We start from the raw sequence: 19,388 nt of genomic DNA on the forward strand, positions 1-19,388 counted from the left end.
GACAAAACTGGGTCTGGCTTTTGGCATTTTTAGAGTAAAATAAAAATTTTAAATTCATAGAAGTTAGCTAGGTCTCTTATGACCACTGGGGGACAGTGTGTGTATTCTTGGCTGAGTAGACCTTTGGTCGATCTCTGGGGTGGCAATTCTGAAATTGCAGTGTGCATAAGAATCACCTAGAGGCTGGTTAAACACCGGTGGCTGGGCTCCACCTCCAGAGTTTCTGATTCAGTGCATCTTGGTGGGTCCCAGAACTTGCATTTTTAGCAAGTTCCCAGATAATGCTGGCGTTGCTGGTCCAGAGACCACATTTTGGGAAGCATTGGTCTAGCAGATTCCCTCACTATGTAAAACTGTTATTACTTTTTTAAAATGTATATTTGAAAAGGTAAAAAAAAAAAAAACCTACTGGGGAGTGGATTCTTGTTGAATAGCCATGATTCTGTGGTAGATTAGAAAATATGTTCTGTGTTTAAGAGTCTTCAAGGAGGGAGACAATAGCTTCCCTCATAACTTATTCAGATTGTTTATCAATGGGAAAAAAATCTATTGTAAAGCCTTTACCTGAAACTTAGTTCATCTTCATCTTAGACTTTTTGACTTTGGAAAGATGGCATCATATGGTAACTGAAGACATTATCAGTCTTCTCTATTTCCTTCCACCCTGCATCCCCTGTCTAAGTAACATATTACTTCAGTACTTTAGTATTGACCTTAATTTAATTTTGATAAACAAAAGGATTTTGAATAGAAAGGACAATTATCTTTGATGAGAGAAGGATGAACTCTTTTAACCTGTACAAGAAATATTTGACAAAAGACATTCGAGCTATTGGAAGGAAGTTAATCTGATTCAGACATGACAGGCAGAAATGACTTTAATTTAGCATGCATAAGGCTGTATATCAGAGATGTATGGGGTTCACCTTTGTAACACTTGTGTCTTCCTGTTAGTAAATTAATGCTCCATATAACACCTATCTATGGAATAGTTGTGTAACTTTTCCTTGGACATTAAGGGGTTAATTCCAGTTCCTATGAAGCCTGACACAATTATATCTTATATTTTCAAATTTTATAAAAACATATACTAATGTGAAAATATTGCTTAACTTCTTCTAGAGGCCCTGAAGTTTGGGTTTCATTAGTTTCCAGGACAATTCACCTCTGACTATTACAGGCTCCTGACACAATTTCTGATACATTGTAGATACTCAAGAAAATTTTCTGGAGTGAATTCATGAATTATGCATTACAGTATCTTAAAAGCAAAGTGAATTACATTATTTTTGAGCTATTGATATCACTATCCATGATTAGATGTTGAACATATATTAGTACTAAGATTTTTTTAGAATGAAAATGCAGGATCTCAATCAACCATTGTTTTTCTGTGAAGAATCAATAACATATTCATAAGGGGCCTCCAATCATAAGGTGAGGAGATGACCCATGAAGACTAAACAGTGATGAATGGCTTAGGCCAAGTAAGACGTCAGCCAGATAGACCTGGCAAACAGAACACAAGGCTGGTTAGGTGGGAATTCAGAAGTTTCTGTTGTTCTATCTTCTGGTATTTAGAGGAGTCAGGGCTGGGAGCTTTAGAATAGTGGAGAATTTGCACTCAAATCAGGAAGATGTTAGCAGAGCACTGGTTCCTGGAGGACACTGGATGTGGGAGGCCAGGTTCAGGAGAGGACAGACTAACAGCAGGAGCACACGTGCAGCCTGACCCTGGATTGTAGTCAGAGCTGGGTGCCTCCTTTGCGCATGAGCGTGTGTGGTCAGGTGAAGATTCACAAGTGTTCGTGCCTTGAGATGGCATTAAAAAATAAGTGAAGGACAAATAATTTTAGCTTCCTCTTGTTTAAGGTCAATGTGGTGATTTATGTCTTGTCAGAGATTCTGAAAGAAAATATAAAAATAGAGGATTAAGGAAATAGACAAAACAATTTAAAGGTAGTCATAAACATGGAAAAGGTTTTGATTTGATTTGTTGTCATGAGGGAATCACTTAAAAGAAAGGAACACCATTGTATTAGCCCATTATATCCCTGATCAATACAGACCACCCATTCCTTTTAAATAGTTTATGCATAGTAGCTAAGAGATTGCTCAGAGAAAACCAAATATCATTTATAATCATGATTTGAATATTTTATATAAAAGCTAATCTTCTGAAGATGTAGAGAAATTATTGTAGATTAAAATAAGAAATAAAGATTTGCATTTATAAGAAATTAATGATAGTTCTGAAATTGAAGAACCATTTAGTGTTTGGAGAAATAAATACAAATTGTAACTTCTATCTGATGGAGTTTTGTTTAGATTGCTTCTGGTGATAAACCATCTATAATAATATAAATCAAGGGCTGGTGTTTGCCATAAATTTGCAATGTTTAGCATAATTTTCGTTTGCATTTCATACTAAAGTGACACCAAGAAATATGAGATTAATAGTTAGTTATTAAGTGAAAATGACTTTCATGTCTGTAGTCATTTATAGAAACAGTTACGTGTAATTCATTTAGAGAGCAGAGAAAATTAATTTGCAGCTGTGGTGGGATCTAGCACATTAAAACAAAGAGGGAATTGGCATAGAGTAATACAGTTTTGGAACGCAAGGGTGGATTCATTTTTAACCCCTCATTTTGCTTTCTCTGTATTTCTCAATACCTTATGGTACTCTTTAGATCACTACACTTTTGTTTGTTGAATCCAGAACATTATACTCATCACTTAAGGAACAGAAAAGTTGATACCTGTCCTTAAATTCTGCCATGACATTGGTGAGTACAAGCTTATCCATACCTACACCACTGAAGGGTCGGGCACCAGCAGTGGCACTGTGGCACCTACTATTAAGTTTAATTAGTGTTTTCATTAGGAAGTGTCAGATTCGGTCCTGATGGTTTTTTTTTTTTTTGGTTCTGATGTTTTTTAAAAAGCACATTATCTATTTCCATTTGTTTCACTGCACTATATATTGGCAGCGATGTTGAAGTTAAATTTGATAACTATTTTTTCTTTGAGTAATCTAAGCTGACTTTATAAGCTTACAAAAATGAATAGCTAATATTTCCTAGCATATACTATGCTTCAGACACTGTTCTAAATGATTTATATGTGTCAACTCAATTGTGTTATATTTATTACTGGAGCCTTTTCTCATTGAAGTCATGCGTTCACTCGTGCAGACACTACTAGCTGAGCACTGTCTCTGTGGCAGCCACTGACCCAGGCTGGAAACACTAATGTTTTAGAGGAAGGCAGAGGGAAAAGATCACACTTAAGAGTTTATAAAAAAGTAAGTCTGACTTCTGGTCAATATGGTATAATAAATTCATATTTTGAGGTCCCATCTGCTCAGAGTATCTATCAAAGCTAGATAAAATATTTTAAAAACATGATAAAAACATTATTGTATGAAAATTAAAAATTAGATTTGTAGGTGGGCCAGAGGAAATACAGGAATGTCAAGCAGTTGTGATCTGAGGTACAGTTTTGGCTTCCTAGGCTCTGGGTCTGGAAGCAAACAGAGGTGTCTTGGATGCTTGAAGGGCTAGGGGAGAATAATAGTGCCCCAAAGCCAGACATGGAATTAGGAACTGTCCCTTTCCACTCTTCTTCCCCACAACTTCTGTCTGGGACACCGACTTCCAGGAAGCTGCACATTTAGCACTGGGAGGACAGAATCTGCCCCATGTCCAGAGTCTGAGCCAGGGCACCTGCTGCACTGGTTTATGGGCCTATGGAAGCCCCAGGTATATCATAGGGCAGTAACTCTGAGCTGAGACACCTGGTTCTGGGCTGAGTGTTCAGGACGACAGCTGGAAGGGACTATAGATTAACCAGTGCTACTGATTGGGAAGAAGTCTCAGTGTGCTGGGTATAACATAGGACTGTTTTTATTTTTAGTGCTTTCTAATTATTACTTTGAATTATGTTAGGGTGCTTCCTCATTTCCTTCCCATTCCTAAAACAAATCACTATCTGGTCCCAAAATCTTCTGGTCACTTTCATTTATTAGCTTATTTTAGCTAAGATTAAAACTTTAGTCTTCCAAATCTGACTCCTCCCTTCTGCCACCATGGGCAAGAACTGAAGCTCTAGTCCCTTGAAGGCAAGGGCAAGAGCCGCTGTGGTCTGCCTCTGAGGTATCTTTTCCTCCTGTTTCCTCTAACAATGGTAGGTCCTATTGGATTGGGAAGCATAGGAAAAGGAGTGAAGCAGGTTGACTTTCTGCAAATCATGGAGGCAACGCCTGCTGTTACTTGGATTTGGCTCAGCTCTGTCTGAAATTGGTGTCCTCTATTTTAGGTGGTGCGCTCTGTGTTCTTGGGAGAAATACTCACCTTTAACCCAGTCTGTCTCTGAGGATGATCTCAGACAGAGGCGGCACAGTTTTCCTTGGGGTCCTTCCATCAGTCCATATGCCCAACTGTTTCTTTTGTTGCTTGTGTGATTACTTGATCCAGTAGCCACATGGAGCCTGATGATTTCCTCCCTTCCTCTCATCTCTGTGCTTTTTTGCATGAAGCCAAGTCACCTTCCTAAATTTGGGGAGAACTGAGATGGGATGGACATGCTGCCGCTCAGTCTCTGCATGCCCTACTTGATAAACTCTTCCAACAGGGTATCTTAAGTTTGGTTCACACGTTCATGGGCCATAATCAGCACTCATTAACATAAAACTCCAAAGCATTAGGGGACTCATGCTGAATACTGATAAGAATGCACCTACTAATGTAAAAGTAACCATTAAAATATTATAAATATAATTTAGAACTAGGGAAAATAGATTGTGGAGAACAGACAATATAGAAAATGTTTTTTATCCAACAGCCATAGGGAGGGAGAGGAAAAGGGTAATACAAACTGCTGATATACAAGCGCCACAAAATAAGATGGTACAAATAAGTACGGTTAGACTAGAAATTAAAATGTATGAAATCATAGTTACCTTACCAGTTAAAAGACAGAAACTAACAAATTAGATTTCAAAAATTGTAGCTATAGACATGAAGGAATGAATATATAGCAAGATTTAAAATAAAGTATCAGAACAAGATATGACTAAGAAAATGCTGGGGGGAGTGGGCGTTAATGGGAAAAATACAATAAAGATTAAATTTTTAAAAATGCTAATCAAATGAAAATTGATAGAAACATAAAAATGTTTACAAATTGATTTTTAAATACAATTAGACTGTAAGACACAATTATATAAAACATATTATCATAGGTTTGAAGACACACTACATAATGATAAAAGGGGCAATAAAAACATCAAGTGTATAGAATAATCATCAACAACACGGCCTGAAAATATATAAAGAACCAAACTGTCAAAATTGCAAAGAAGAATGTCTAACTAATGGAAGATTTCAGGGTACATCTTTTACAATCCAAAACCAAGCATAGTAAAACATTTAGTAAGTATAGAGTCTTGATCAGCAAAACACACAAGCTCGAAAGTGTGCACCTGTGTACATACACATGCACATGTTCCTATTAATGAAGAATACATATTATTGAGGACACATGTATAAAATCTTTTAACTACAACTACACAAAAATTTGCCATATACTAAATGATAGATATCTTTATATTCATAAATTTTGAAGAATTACTGTCATCCAGATGATTGTTTTTGGCATCTATATAATTTAAATAGAAAACAACAATACTCAGTTCTTACATGTGTTGGGAGGAAAAACTTGTATTCTAACAAGTTAGGTTTGGTGGTTGGGAGCTTGCAAATTAATTAACAACGGGCAGATTAGCAGGAGAAAAGTACATTATTTGTGCAGGCAGGATAACTCTACAGGGAGAACCACACCAAAAATCCTGGGGGTAGGGGTTCATATACCAGCTTAATGAGGGAGGTACTTAAGATGTCAGTGGATGGAAAGTTCTGATAATGTTTGTTTCTACAGTTGCTTTTGAATGTCCTGGTGCCCGAGGTTAGTTGCATCCCTGAATGGCCACCCCTCTGGAGTAGAAGGGTGGGTTTGTCGTGGATGACTCGAATAAATTTTTGCATCAGTCAGAATCAGAAAGTTTATGTATTTTTTGTCTGTAGGTCAGCTGTTTTCACTTTGAGGTAATCTTTAAACTATTCTAGAGGGTTGTTGGTTGCTCATTTCCCCCATGTGAAATTTCTTGGAAAGAAGCTGGGTTGCTTGCTCTGGAGAGAAGACTCCAGTTAGGAAATGTAAGGTAAGATATCTGCAAAAGAAAGAACGCCACAGATTAGAATGAGGTGGGCTGGGGGAAAAAAAAATCAAAGACGAATTTTGGAGCAGACTATAAACCCAGTTTCTGAGTCTACAGTGCAGCCAGTCAAGAAGATTTTAAACACCGGCCTCGAAGTAATTTTAGGTGGTGGAGTGAGGATGCCAGTGGCAATCTGAGGGTCTCCTAGTTGTGAGTTTGAATGTAATTGGTGATGGCAGAGATATCAATGTCATAGTCATGGTTACTTCCAGAGTAGAAGGTTTTCGGGTGAACTTCCTGAGACGTCTGTATAGGAGAAGCTCCAGGCACAAAGGTAGCCCATACAGAATCTGTTGTGGTGATGAGCCCTTTGAAGTTTGTATCCAGTCATTCAGCTTCAACTCACAGGGCTTTTATTTCCTGGGGAAAACGGCAGCTATAAAACAGCCTAGGTTTGTCCGAATCAGTCAGGTTTCAGTTCTCAGTGATTTCCAGTTAGGAGGGGGGAGAAAAATTGGAAGTGGTCATTTGGAGAAAAGTAGCCAGATATTGAAAAGGAAAATAGAATCATCGAGAATTTGGTAAGGACAGATAAAATGTGCAAGATGCCAGGATCTAATCCAATTTATAGATAGATAGGATCTGATAACCCACAATGGTGGGTTATAATTTTCAACTGAAACTGAAAATTTTTCTCTACAATCATCTCCACTGTAATAAAAAATTATCAAAGTAAGATTAGTCTTGTTTACAAAATAAGTAAGGTTAGTTAGTCTTGTTTACAAAACAAGTCCAGTTCATTATATTTGGCCTGATTATTTGCATAAGTGTTGCAAGAATGATAATTGACCATATAGGCCTTTTTTAAATTTGCTTTGCTGGAACTTTTATAAAGAATCTCAGGTTAGACTTTAAAGTCTCCAAAGGCTAGGAATCCAAGCCAAACACTTGTCACTAGACTTCACCTACTGTCCAGATTTGAGTGAATGCCTTTGTTCTCAAGCTTTCTAAACTATCCTGATTCCCATCCTGCCAAGAAATGACCTTCCTTATGCACCTGTAAGGCTTGCACTCTGTGAGCCAGGTACTAGGCCAGTTTTCCCAAGAGGGTTTTGCAAGCATTGGCTCTGTAAAGTCAACTGTAGTTCTTTTAGACTGTCTGGTCATATGTAATTACATGCATCATTTTAAGGTTTGACACTGCAGTCAAAACCTTGGTTATATAACCAATGTTTCCAATTATGTCCTGTTGCAAGGAGGTCAGATTCTTATCCTATTTATGCAAATAACTAGATTGCCATGAAAATAAGAATACCTAATGAGAGTTTCTGAATTCTGGAGGGACCAGGCAGAGAGAAAAATATGAATGTTTCATGTCTGTTTACACAAGTATAATTTATAAAATTGTTGTAAGTTATAGATTGCTCGAGAGAAAAGAAAAAGGGTATTTTTAAGTTCAGCAGCAATATTGCAAACAAAAGCCATAATCATTCTTTCTCAGTTCATTCAGTCCCATGTAATTCTTGTTCTGTTTGATCTTGGATTAATAGTTTCATGAACCTATCAGCTTCTCCACTAGAGTTCTGGAAGTCCTGACTTATTTCAATGGTATGATCTCAGTTATTTAAGCAATATGATTACGAGCCTGTTCCCTAGAGTACCTGGCATAGTCCTTTTTCATGGGTCTTTGAGAAAGTTCCTTTCTGCTGAAGATAAACACTCTGGCCTACAGGTGATTGAAAACATTTTGAGGAAAGCATCAGATTAAAACAGTATCTGTGACTGACGAAAGAATTAAAATAGCTGTAGTTAAAGATCTGATGAGAGTTCATGATAACAGTAATGCAATTGACAAAGAAAGTTGATTGTCTCTGTGACATACAATATTTTAAAATGAAAACTGCTCATAGGGCTGATATAATTTATTGTTGTTTTTTAGTATCAGGCATAATAGTACCAGGGCATATCATAGATTGTGAGGGCATTGACAAATCTCTAGGAACGTCATATAATTTCTGAATACTTATGTTAACATTATTTATCCATACAAATATAACTAGGGAAGATTTAGCCTCCCTCCTTATTTGACAATGCTTTTCATGCAATTCAACATACCTAATTAATTTTTAACATTGGTCTTTTTACAATGTAAAGAACAGATCCTTTGAGGTTTTACATGAGTCCTCTGGGAAATTTCAAAGTCAGTTCAATATCAAGCTTTTATTTAGGATTTGACTTTTAGAAGGCAAATTATCAAAGATGTCAAAATGTCAGAATACTTGATTAAATAGGATCACAGGTCACTATGAAATAATAGTTATTCAACAAAGTGACAATAAAAGATTGTAAAAGTAATTATAGAAAGTAACATGTTTATAACAAAAAGCAGCTTTTTTCAATAGTGAGAAGATGGGGTTCTCTTAAGTAGTCAAGTACTCGATGAAGACAGCAAAGGAAATTATTCTGAGGAGACACAGACTCTTTGTTTTCTAGGTAGATTACTTAAAGGGTAAAGAAAAACCTTTTACAATCCCTTATTAAGGAGACAGATCAATAGCCCAAGAAAACTATGTCACTTTAATAGAGAGAGAGAAAACCAAACTCTAGTTTTGCATTTAGATACTATTAATACCAAACCTCATTAAAAAATAAGACCTATAAATAAATCCACTCAACCTTAGCCAGATTTGACCATTTGATATAAAATTTCTTTTCTTCAAACCTTCTACAACCTTTTTCTTTTCTTTTCTTTTCTTTTTCAGTTTAAGCTTTTATTTTCCTTTGTACTTTTGATTGAATTTATTGGGGTGACATTGGTTAATAAAATTGTATAGATTTCAAGTGTATAATTCTATAAAACAACATCTGTATATTGTATTGTGTGTTCATCACCCCAACTCAAATCTTCTTCCATCACCATTTATCCCCCTTATACCCTCTTCTACCTCCCCTACCCCCCTTTCCCTCAGATAAACGCCATACTATTGTCTGTGTCTCTGAGCTGTTTCTTTTTTCCTTAACCCTTAACCTTTCTACCCAGCTCCCTACCTTCTGACAGCATCAGTCTGTTCTCTGTATCTATGAGTCTGTTTCTGTTTTGTTTGTTAGTTTATTTTGTTCATTAGACCCCACATATAAGTGAAATCATATGGTATTTGCCTTTCTCTGAATGGCTTATTTCACTCCGCATAATGTTCTCCGGATCCATCCATGCAGACCAAAGGGTAAGATTTCATTCCTTTTTATGGCCAAGTAGTACTCCATTGTGTTAATGTACCACAGTTTTCTACATCCATTCAGGTTTTGTCCTGTTCTTTTCCTCTTCCGCACCGTGGAACGACTAGTCACATTTCCTTATAGAACAAAATCACTCTCCTTTTTATTTTAACAACAATACATCTTATGTTTCTTGCAGACTTTTCATACAGAGTTGTTTCATTTTACCCTTATTATTTCTAATATTTTCATTCACACTTTTTATTATAATTTATTTTTATCATTAGTAACTGTTATGGAATGAATTAATGATTGTTATGCCCACCCCCAAATTCTTATGTTGAAAACTTTATGCCCAGTATGAGGTTAAGTGAGGTTATAAGGGTGAAGCACAAATCTGAAAAAATTATAGGAAGAGGAAGCAATACCAGAGGCTTTTCTGTGTGTGTGCACACACAGAGGAAAGGCTGTGCTGGGTCCCTGTGAGAAGGCAGCTGTCTAAATGCCAGGAAGAGAGGCCTCAATCAGTCAGATGTCACCTTGATCTTGGACTTCCAGTCTCCACAACTGTGAGAAAATGAATGTCTGTAATATCTTGTTATGACAGCCTGAGCTGACTAACACAGAAGACTTTCTTCCACAGGGAAAACTAAAAAGTGAACAGTTGTAAGTTTTCTGTTACACACCAGCATTTTGTAGTGGATTAGCAAAATTTATTAATATACTATCTCACAATTTTAAAGATATATGCTTCATTAGAGTACAATTTCTTATTGTGGTAAAATGATTATGTTTATTTACAGGCTCATCTCTTTAGCCTCTCTGCACCATGTAAAAACAAGAAGCCAAAAATATATACACCTTAACTTATGCTTAATAATGCATGTGCAGTGTTTGCTCTTATTTACAAATGATTTAACTATGTAATGAATATTTATTATTTGACTTAGCATCATTTTATGGCTATAAGTTACCAAAAAGATTTTAGAAACTATTTTTAAGCAGACATATTATAAAATATTATTATTATTGAAATAAAGTTTTCAAAATAATGATTCAATTTGATTGAAATCACATTCATTATTTTTATACTTTTAAATATCGAGTAGATATGATATTTACTTGTTTGACTAGTAAATCCAGATAAAATAAAATTTATGTTTATATTACACTTAATGCTGATAATTCAGAATATATACACATTTTTATTAAACCAATAATAATATTACACCAGTCTTATTTGCTAAAGATTTACTCAAATCATATAAATTTGAGAAAACATTTGGATTAGTTTCTGTACTTCTGGGAGGTTTAGGAATATTTAGTTTGTATAAGAACTTTTTTACTCTAAGCCAATTAGAATAGAGCTCTTTTAATGAATGGTATAAATTAATTTGGTAATACAATGCAGAGGTAGAAAAATATATATCACAACTCAGAACAAAATAAACATATAGAGAGATACAAATAGGCTCTTATGACTTTTGTTCTAAAATTGTAGCCCTGACTTAGACATAACACAGTAAAGCAAAACTCACTATTTTAAGTAAGTGTTGGTTCTTGTCTTTGCCCTGCTTTATATTTTTATCCTAATTGTGTTTCTGGCAGATGGAACAAGTTGTTATCTCCTCAAAATGAGATCAAAAACCTTTTACCAATATTTACAGAGAAGATTGTTAGGGTTTTCTTTTGCCTTGATATATAATCTTATTGAAGCTGTAGACTAAAATTTGTGTGAGGGATTGAAGAGACATGAAGTGGCCATCTGGGTGTCTCCAAATTCACCTGAGTGGATAAAATATCCAGTCTGTTTTCAGTTAGTTCATGTTCAGCTTATATGGTTGCTTGTGGTGGTTCCTAAGTCCCTGGAAAGCCCCTGATGGGGGCAGGGGGCCTGAAGTTTGAGTGACTTCTGTCTGCTCTTTAGTTTTGTTAAGGGCATATTGTAGGCTAGACATGATAGTTTTTATGTTCTTTTAATTTGGTCCTCCTATAGGTGCCAAGAGGACATTCGTTTATGATGAAAGCTTTCTAAAAATTCTTTAATATAAAACTTTTTGTAAGTCAAAGAATCTGTCATCTGGATATTGACAATTAGGATCTACATAGGTATACCTGTTCTAAATGGGACTCAAACCAATAAGCCTCTCATGGTTTGGTCATGAACTCAATAGGCACCTGTGAAGAGGGTGCAGAAGAAGCAGCCCCCATAATCCAAAAGCATCCCCACCTGTAGCTGAGAAGAAGCACACCGAGTTGTCATAGGCTGTAAGAATGCTCAGTTTCAGGTGTCCCACCAAGCGATGAACCTCTGATCACAGAGCTGCTAATTCGTGATACCAGGTGGGCAATACGGAGATGGGAAGTCTCAGCACTGCAAAGGCGATGGGAAAGAGATGAAAAGAGTCATTATGGGTTGAGACCCGTTAGGATTTAGACTCAGATGACGTCCCTGAGGTTTGGCTACAGTTGGCAGAAATCCTAGTTTGTGCCCCTTATGTCTCAGGTCCCCGGCCTGATGTTTGGCCATCTCTGAGCATAGGCCCGACAATCTGTGTCCCTATGGCAGGCAGGAAATCAGAGGAAGAGAGTATCCTCTCTGGTTCCAAGTCAAGCTCTCGGGACTCAGAATCAAGACAGAAGGAGAAACTCCTGTGGTTTTATTGGTGACTCACCACACATTTGTCCAAGCAGACACCAGCCCTGTGAAAACCGCAAGCTCTCCAGGCCCTGAGGCTGGCTCAAACAACAGGCTTCTGGGACCTATGCCTGTGTTCTCTCCTGTGAGTCCCCTTTTATGACAAGCAATGTTTTTAGACAGCATAGCACAAAACACGGTGACAGAAAGAACACAATGCCTACCCCAGAGAGCTACAAACCAGAATCACAACATCTGAAAGACTAGTTCTAACAAAAACTTTTCTCCTGTAAGTCTAAATTTTGGATTTTTTTTAAAGATGAGAGGCTCTTGCCAGTTTTGCTCAACTGGACTGCAAGCAGAGATCTGAAGGTCTGACGGGTAAGAAAGCTAAGCCAGCTTGGTCAGAGATTCCAAGATCTCAGCTGTGGTTTCCAGATTGAGTGAGGATTTCTGACCATCCCATCCTTGTTGCTCAATCTGTTGGGAATAAAACCTTTTTCTCTACCCATCTAGGTTTGAGTGTTTGGGGGGGCCTGCAAATTAATTGATAATAAAAAATTTAACAAGAGAAAAATTTATTCCTTACACACATATGAGTACTGCTCTATAGGGAGTATCTTGCTGAACAGCGAGGGTTAAGTGTTCACAACAGCAGTTTAATAGAGTGCGGGTGGCTAGGGTGGATGGTTCTGATGAGGTTTGTTTATAAAAATTTGCTTTGAAATGTCCCAGTGCCTAAGGTCAGTTGCCTCCTTGACTGGAGGCTTCCCTGGAGTGGTGGTTGGGGCATAGGAGGGTACGGCTGTGGGAGATGACTTTAATAAATCTCTGCCTTAGTCAGATAGGGGAAGTTTAGATAAGATTTCTCTCTGCATCTGTAGCTCAGATGTTTTCACTTTGATGTAATCTTTATACCATTCTGGCAGGTGTTGGTCCCTGCACAGGGAAGCCTGGAGAGGTGCAACATTTATCATTTAGAGTGGAGGCAAGGAATTCACAGGGGGATGTGTGGGGCTGGAGACGGAGCTGTTTGAAAGGCCGTGTGTGAAGTTGTTGCAATCTCTAAATCTCTTCCTCCAAGCTGCAGAGTGGGACCCATAGCCCTGCTGCACTTCCACTCAGGAGAGGGGGGTGGGGGGGGCATGAATTGATTCTTTTCTCTGGAGAACAAGAACCAGAGAAGCGTCTGAAGGGGTGTGGATTGGCCCTGCCTAGCAGTCAATGGGGCTAAAAACAACAGGGCCCACTTTCCATGTCTGGTCCCCAAGCACCAGCCAAAGGGGTCTGCTTCTCCAGGCAGCAGGTCAGGGAGCTTTTTCTGGAAAAACTGACTGGCCTTAGAAATCAGATTTCTGTACATTGACATTGAGGAGCTTCTCAAAAAAATTCACCCCAATCAGCTGACAGCGAGCCCACCAATTATAAGTCCTTTCTATCACACTTAGCTTTCAATCAGTTTCTAGTGACTCATGCTTAAGAATAGACAGGTGGTGATATTCTATACTTGAGAAAGTCTAAAACATAGAAGAGAGAGTCAGGAAAAAAAAAAAAAAAACTGAACTAAAAGGACACAAAGGAAACAAATATTTCAGAAGGAAATCTTAGAAGAAAAAAACCAATCTGCAATTCAGTTGTTTATATAAGAGGGCTGACATCAGAGTTGTTTAGAGTCACAAAATATTAGAAAAATTAAATGCCTATCAATAGGATGTTGGCTAAATTTGTTATAATGTTCTGATAAGTACATATGCTGGAAAGAAAACGAAAGAGTTAAAGTAATTCTATATATTTCAAAATGGAAAAATATTCATACCATGCTGTTGGCTAAATTAACAACTTGCTACACTGTTAGTGAGGATGTGGAGAAAAGGGAACCTTCCTGCACTGCTGCTGGGAATGTAAATGGCACAGACACTATGGAAAACAGTGTGGAGAGTCCTCAGAAAGTTAAGAACAGAACTACCATATGATCCAACTATTCCACTTCTTGGTATTTATCTGTAGAATACCAAAACATTAATTCGGAAAGATATGTTCACTCTTATCTTCATTGCAGCATTACTTACGATAGTCAAGACATGCATGCAACCTAAGTCTCCGTCAATAAAAGAATAAATAAAGAAGATGTGGTATATATATGTGAAAAAGGAAATCTTGTCACTTGTCACAACATGGATAGACTTTGAGGGTATTATGCTAAGTGAAATAAGTCAAATGGAGAAAACAAATTCTTTATGATTTTACTCATAGGTGGAACCTAGTAAAAGGAAAAAACAACAGATGAACAAACCAAATAAAAACAAACTGATAGGTACAGAGAACAGATTGGTGGTTACTAGAGGGGAAAGGTGTTGGGGAGAGGGCAGAATGAGCAAAGGAAAGGGTTCAATTGTCTGGTGATGTGTGGTAACTAGACTTTTGGTATTGCTCATTTTGTAATGTATACAGAAGTCACATTATAATGTACACCTGAAACCTATGTAATGCTACATTCCAGTTTTACCTAAATAAAAAGAGACTTGTCACATAATTTAAACCATAGTAAGTAGAGTGTGATTTTATTTATGCAAAAATACATTTCTGTGCTCCCCAAAATATTGGATAGAATACATTAGGTGATTAGCAGTGGTTATATCTGGAGCATTTTGGGGGCAAGTTTGACTTTCTATATTTATCCAGTTTTCAGACGTTTTTACTACTAGCAATTATAACTTTCATAATTAAGAAAGGAAATTAATTTCTTTATTAAAATATACTTAGGATACCTGCAGAATAATTGAGACTGCTATTATTTACCCACATGTGCTTAAACATCCCCTAGTGTGAGTTAACCTAAAATTAAAAAAACTTATTTCAACCAAAACTATGTTGCTTGTTAACTATGATTGAGTGTTCTAATATGTGACATTCTGATGTCACATTAACATTCATTAGTGAAAATTGGTGACAACAGATAGTTTTCTAGAAACTTTAGTCAGGTACAATTTTCTTGTAATGCTTAAAATTTGTGCTGTGCCTTTCTGTGCCCACTGGTACTGCAGGATGAAGGTAGAATCTCCCTTGAGGAATTCTTTCTTTGTAGGAATCAGGAAAACCCCGAGGGGGAAATGGGGGATTTTCGGGACTTGGTGGCCAGGCTGGATGGGGCTGGGTTATTCCTTGTAGTGTCCAGGAGCAGATATAACCTAAGTCATTGTCAAGTTGGTGTCAGAGAGATAGTATCACAAGACCATCTCCAGGTCCTGGCTATAGGAAACAATGCCAGAAATCAGAATTCTAAAAATCATCTGCGGTTTCCAGTGCCCTGAGAATAAAATCAAAACTCCTCAGCCTGAGAGGCCCTTTCTGCCCCACCAAGCACCTCGTCATTTGAGCCAGTTTGGCCTTTCAGATTCTCTGGAGGCCGAGCATTTTCCGCTTTTGGAGCCTGTGATAAGTCTATTTCTTCCACCTGAATACCATCCCCTGGCTTTTCAATGGGGGGCTTCTCTGGACCCTTTCAGGTTACAGTGTCCCCTCTTCTTGAGGCTTTCCTAATCAATGAATCTTAGTTAGCTTCTCTCTATTTCAGCCTCCTGATCACTTTTTCATGGCACTTCACATTTGTGCTTATTTAGGTGCTTTCACTTGCTCTCGCTCTCTCTTCTGTTTAAGTTATTGATGCCAAGTGAATAGGAGCTCTCTTTGGTTTGTACCCCCTGGAGTTGAAAGTGTCACAGCAGCAGCCCTGTCCCTCCTCTTTACCACTGCATCCCTGCTGGGCTTTGCCCGAAGACTTATTTTGTTTTCTTGAGGCTGACACTGCCTACCTGTGCTTCTGTGGGAAATGTTAGGAAGTAGCCCTCAACAAATCACTGACAGGATGAGAGTATAAATGCCCAGGCTCCCTCACCCTTTAGGGGAGCTAGTCATCTATAGTATTGGTGGCTCAATAACGCACCTTTTATTGGCTGACGCTCCTTCCCAGTCTGATTTCTTCGTTCCCAAATAAACGGCTGACACATCCTTGCATGTGTGTGTGTGTGTGGGGGGGGTGTCTTTGTTATATGTAGGTGACAGTAAATATATGAGTGAATGGAGAGATAGGTGGGTGGATGGGTGAATGGAATAAGTGAAGAGTAGGTTACAAAATGGAGTTCAAGCCTGGAAGAGGTGTTTGTTTTTTGAACTTGACTGAAAAAAACAGTGCTGTGAGCTCATTCTGACGGGCTGGTTGGCTCACAAAAAACATGCAAGCCCACTAAAGCTGTAGGCATAGTCAGTTTTCAGAAAATCTAATATGGAATTTTTAATAGCTAAGGTTTTCTTTAGACCCAATTCTTGAAGATTATAATGGATGTCTGACTTATGTGTAGTTTTTACATTTATTGTTTTATTACAGTGTTTACTTAAAGAATTAAAATGTGCTATGCAAACTCTTAAAGTCCAACCTGCATTTTATTCATTTTAGGTGATATTAACAGTCCAAACAATTTTATATATATCTGGAAGTAAGAGGGGGTTTAAGTGAAATCAGCTGGTGAGATTTAGCCAAAACCACAGAAAGCAGTGCTCACAGAAAGGTGATCTAGGTGATAAAGATATAACTGATTTTAGTGCGGGAACTACTATTAGAGGTTTTACCATTATTATTATTCTGTCATTGGACAAGTTCACAGTGTTATTTGGGAGCCGACTAGAACTCCTGAATCAGAAATCATTTCTACTTTCAGCAGATCATGAATACAGAGACGAAGCTCACTGTGTTTCTTGATAGCAAGAAAAAACATCGAAGTCTGACCCAGTGATGTCAGTGCATGGCACGCAGGTGACTGCGACTGCATGAAAAATATGAGTGGTGGGGCCAACTGCTTTTATAATTAGTATTGTTTTCAAATACAAAGCAATTCATATGGACTAGTAAGTTAATTATCACTGAGTAAAGCATTTCTCAAATTACAAAAGGATTTAATTCTGACACTCCAGGTGATCAGTTATCTAGCCCCACACACTTAAAAAATACAGATCATGTGTCTAAAGTCCTGTAAATTTGTATGAACTTTCTTTAAGAAAATATTAATATAATAATGCTGGTTGCAAAACATTTGAGTTAAAACAGGCATTGAGTGCGAAGCTGAACTAACTAAATATGATGGAAATTATTATTCAGAAGTAATTTCTAGGAAAATTTAACTTCTTTTGATGAATTTGCCTGCTTTTTCTTCATGGATATTGAGAATTGCATGGATAGCATGTAATTCTGTTGTTGTTTGTTTATTTATTTATTTTACTTTTATCTACGAAAGAGCTCAGAATTTAACTTGCAGCTCAATTTTTCTAAGCACATGGAAACTTATGGCTTTTATATTTATCTTCTAAGTTTCTCCTCTTTTAAAAATTTTATTATGAATTTACTTTATCCTATGCCTGAATTTTTTTAATATGGCTTGTATTTTCTCTCTTACTCTGTGTACTTATGTAAGTCACCACAAGATTTTTGTGGAAAGTGGAGGAATGATTCATGTATAAAATATTAAGAAACAATCTATTTTTATCGCATTATTACTTTTCTTTAAGGCCAGATGTTGACCATGGTGGGACTTCTGCACCTGTGTGTCCAGGCATTCACGCATACCGTCAAGCTCTGGAAACAGGGCTGCGCCGACCTGAGAGGGTGTGTGGGTTATGAAAGACGGTAAGGGGGCTTCTGCTGTTCCTATAGACACCTAAGAGTCAAAATCAAAAGCCTCAAAAGCCTCAACTGCATCTAAAGATATCCTCCAGTACATTTTAGAAAATCCTTATACTGTATAATTAACTAAATAAACCTAAGATATGCTGACCAGAAACTTTCAGAGTTCTATATTTTCCTTCAGAAACAAGATATATTATTAATTTACTTTTGGCCTCATGTATGTGTGAGGTCCATTGGGTTAGATGCTACTAATTTTACCACATGTCATGCTAAACTCTTGAAAGCTCAAGATCAGAAGAGTGATAGAAACAAGGAATATTGTGTTGGTTTGCTAAATTTAGCACAACTTGGCTCTGGGGCAGCTACAGTTGTGAAAGACTATCTGACCTGCCCCCGGTGTTCTTCTAACACTTTGAAACCCAGAGCTTCTCTAATTTTAGTATGGCCTTTGAATTAGGATTAACTCGGCAGGTTGGGAGAGGAGAGAAAAGGCAAGTACAGCGCTTTCTGTGTGTCAAGGCTTCATGTGGACTTTTGAAAAAAAAAGTTTTAACATGGTTTTATAAAACACCTAAGTACCTCTAATACAACTAGTTGCTAATGTGTTAAGTTTAGGTAAATGAATCAACTGAGTCTAAATTCAAGAATTAAAACAGTATGGCTTTAGATTAATACATTTATTATTATTATCACTACTACTACTGCCAAAGGAAACTTGGAGACATTTATAAATAACTGGATTTTCTTTTGTATAGAAATTCCAGAACACCAATAATATAGGACTAAATAAAATATTATAAGACTAAATATTTTATTATATATTTACATATACATTGCATGTGTACGTGTGTGTGTGTGTGTGTGTGTGTGTGTGTGTGTGTTTAAACTTTATATGTATAGTCTCTTTTAGCTCTATGTTCAGGACCTTTAAATGAACTTTAAATTGGAAAACTTCTCCTGGCTCTTATTAGCTGTCTGGCCTTAGGCAAAGTTCCTACATTTCTGTGTGCCTTAGTCTATAAAGTTAGAAAAAAATAGTACCATACATGGATATTATGAGGATTAATTAAACTCATATTTAACACATGTGGCATGATGTTTGGTACCCATTAGGGACTCAATATGTTTGTTCATTAGAGTAGTTGTTTTTGAAAATGACTTTTTGTTCAGATTTTCTGAACTGCCCCATAAGGTTTAATCGTTGTTGATATTAGACTGAACCAAAAAAAGTTCATTACCAATAGATGTTCAGACTTGAGTAAACAAACATAAAGAAGAAAAATATAATTTATAGTTTTATTCTCAATAGCTTAGTAGTTTTATGCATTTTTTTATTCAGTAAATATTTATGATACTGGCTTTGGAGTTGAGGCAGTATTCAAAGATGTTTGGCATTTTTGCCAAACTAATATCCCTTTTGTTTGTATATAGGTATGCAAACCTATACTTATATCCTTATTGGAGAGATACACATTACAGATAATAGATTACACTTCAAAATAGTGAATGACTGTCATAAAAGTGATATGGTCAGTAAGTCCCATTTTTTGAGAGAGCAATATACATGGGTATGGTGGGGAAAGGGAAATTGGAGGAAACATAACTTGAAATTGGCTTTGAATAATGAAGGGGGTTTG

The 19,388-nt window shown here is 37.0% G+C and overlaps 1 pseudogene; it reads left to right on the forward strand.

Moving 5' to 3' along the window:
* LOC150020843 (uncharacterized) overlaps positions 1 to 19,388 on the forward strand; it is a 557,669-nt pseudogene that overhangs the window by 39,736 nt on the left and 498,545 nt on the right.

Source organism: Furipterus horrens, unplaced genomic scaffold (assembly GCF_987537825.1).
Source record: "Furipterus horrens unplaced genomic scaffold, mFurHor1.1.pri manual_scaffold_1, whole genome shotgun sequence".
NCBI classification, from domain to species: domain Eukaryota; kingdom Metazoa; phylum Chordata; class Mammalia; order Chiroptera; family Furipteridae; genus Furipterus; species Furipterus horrens.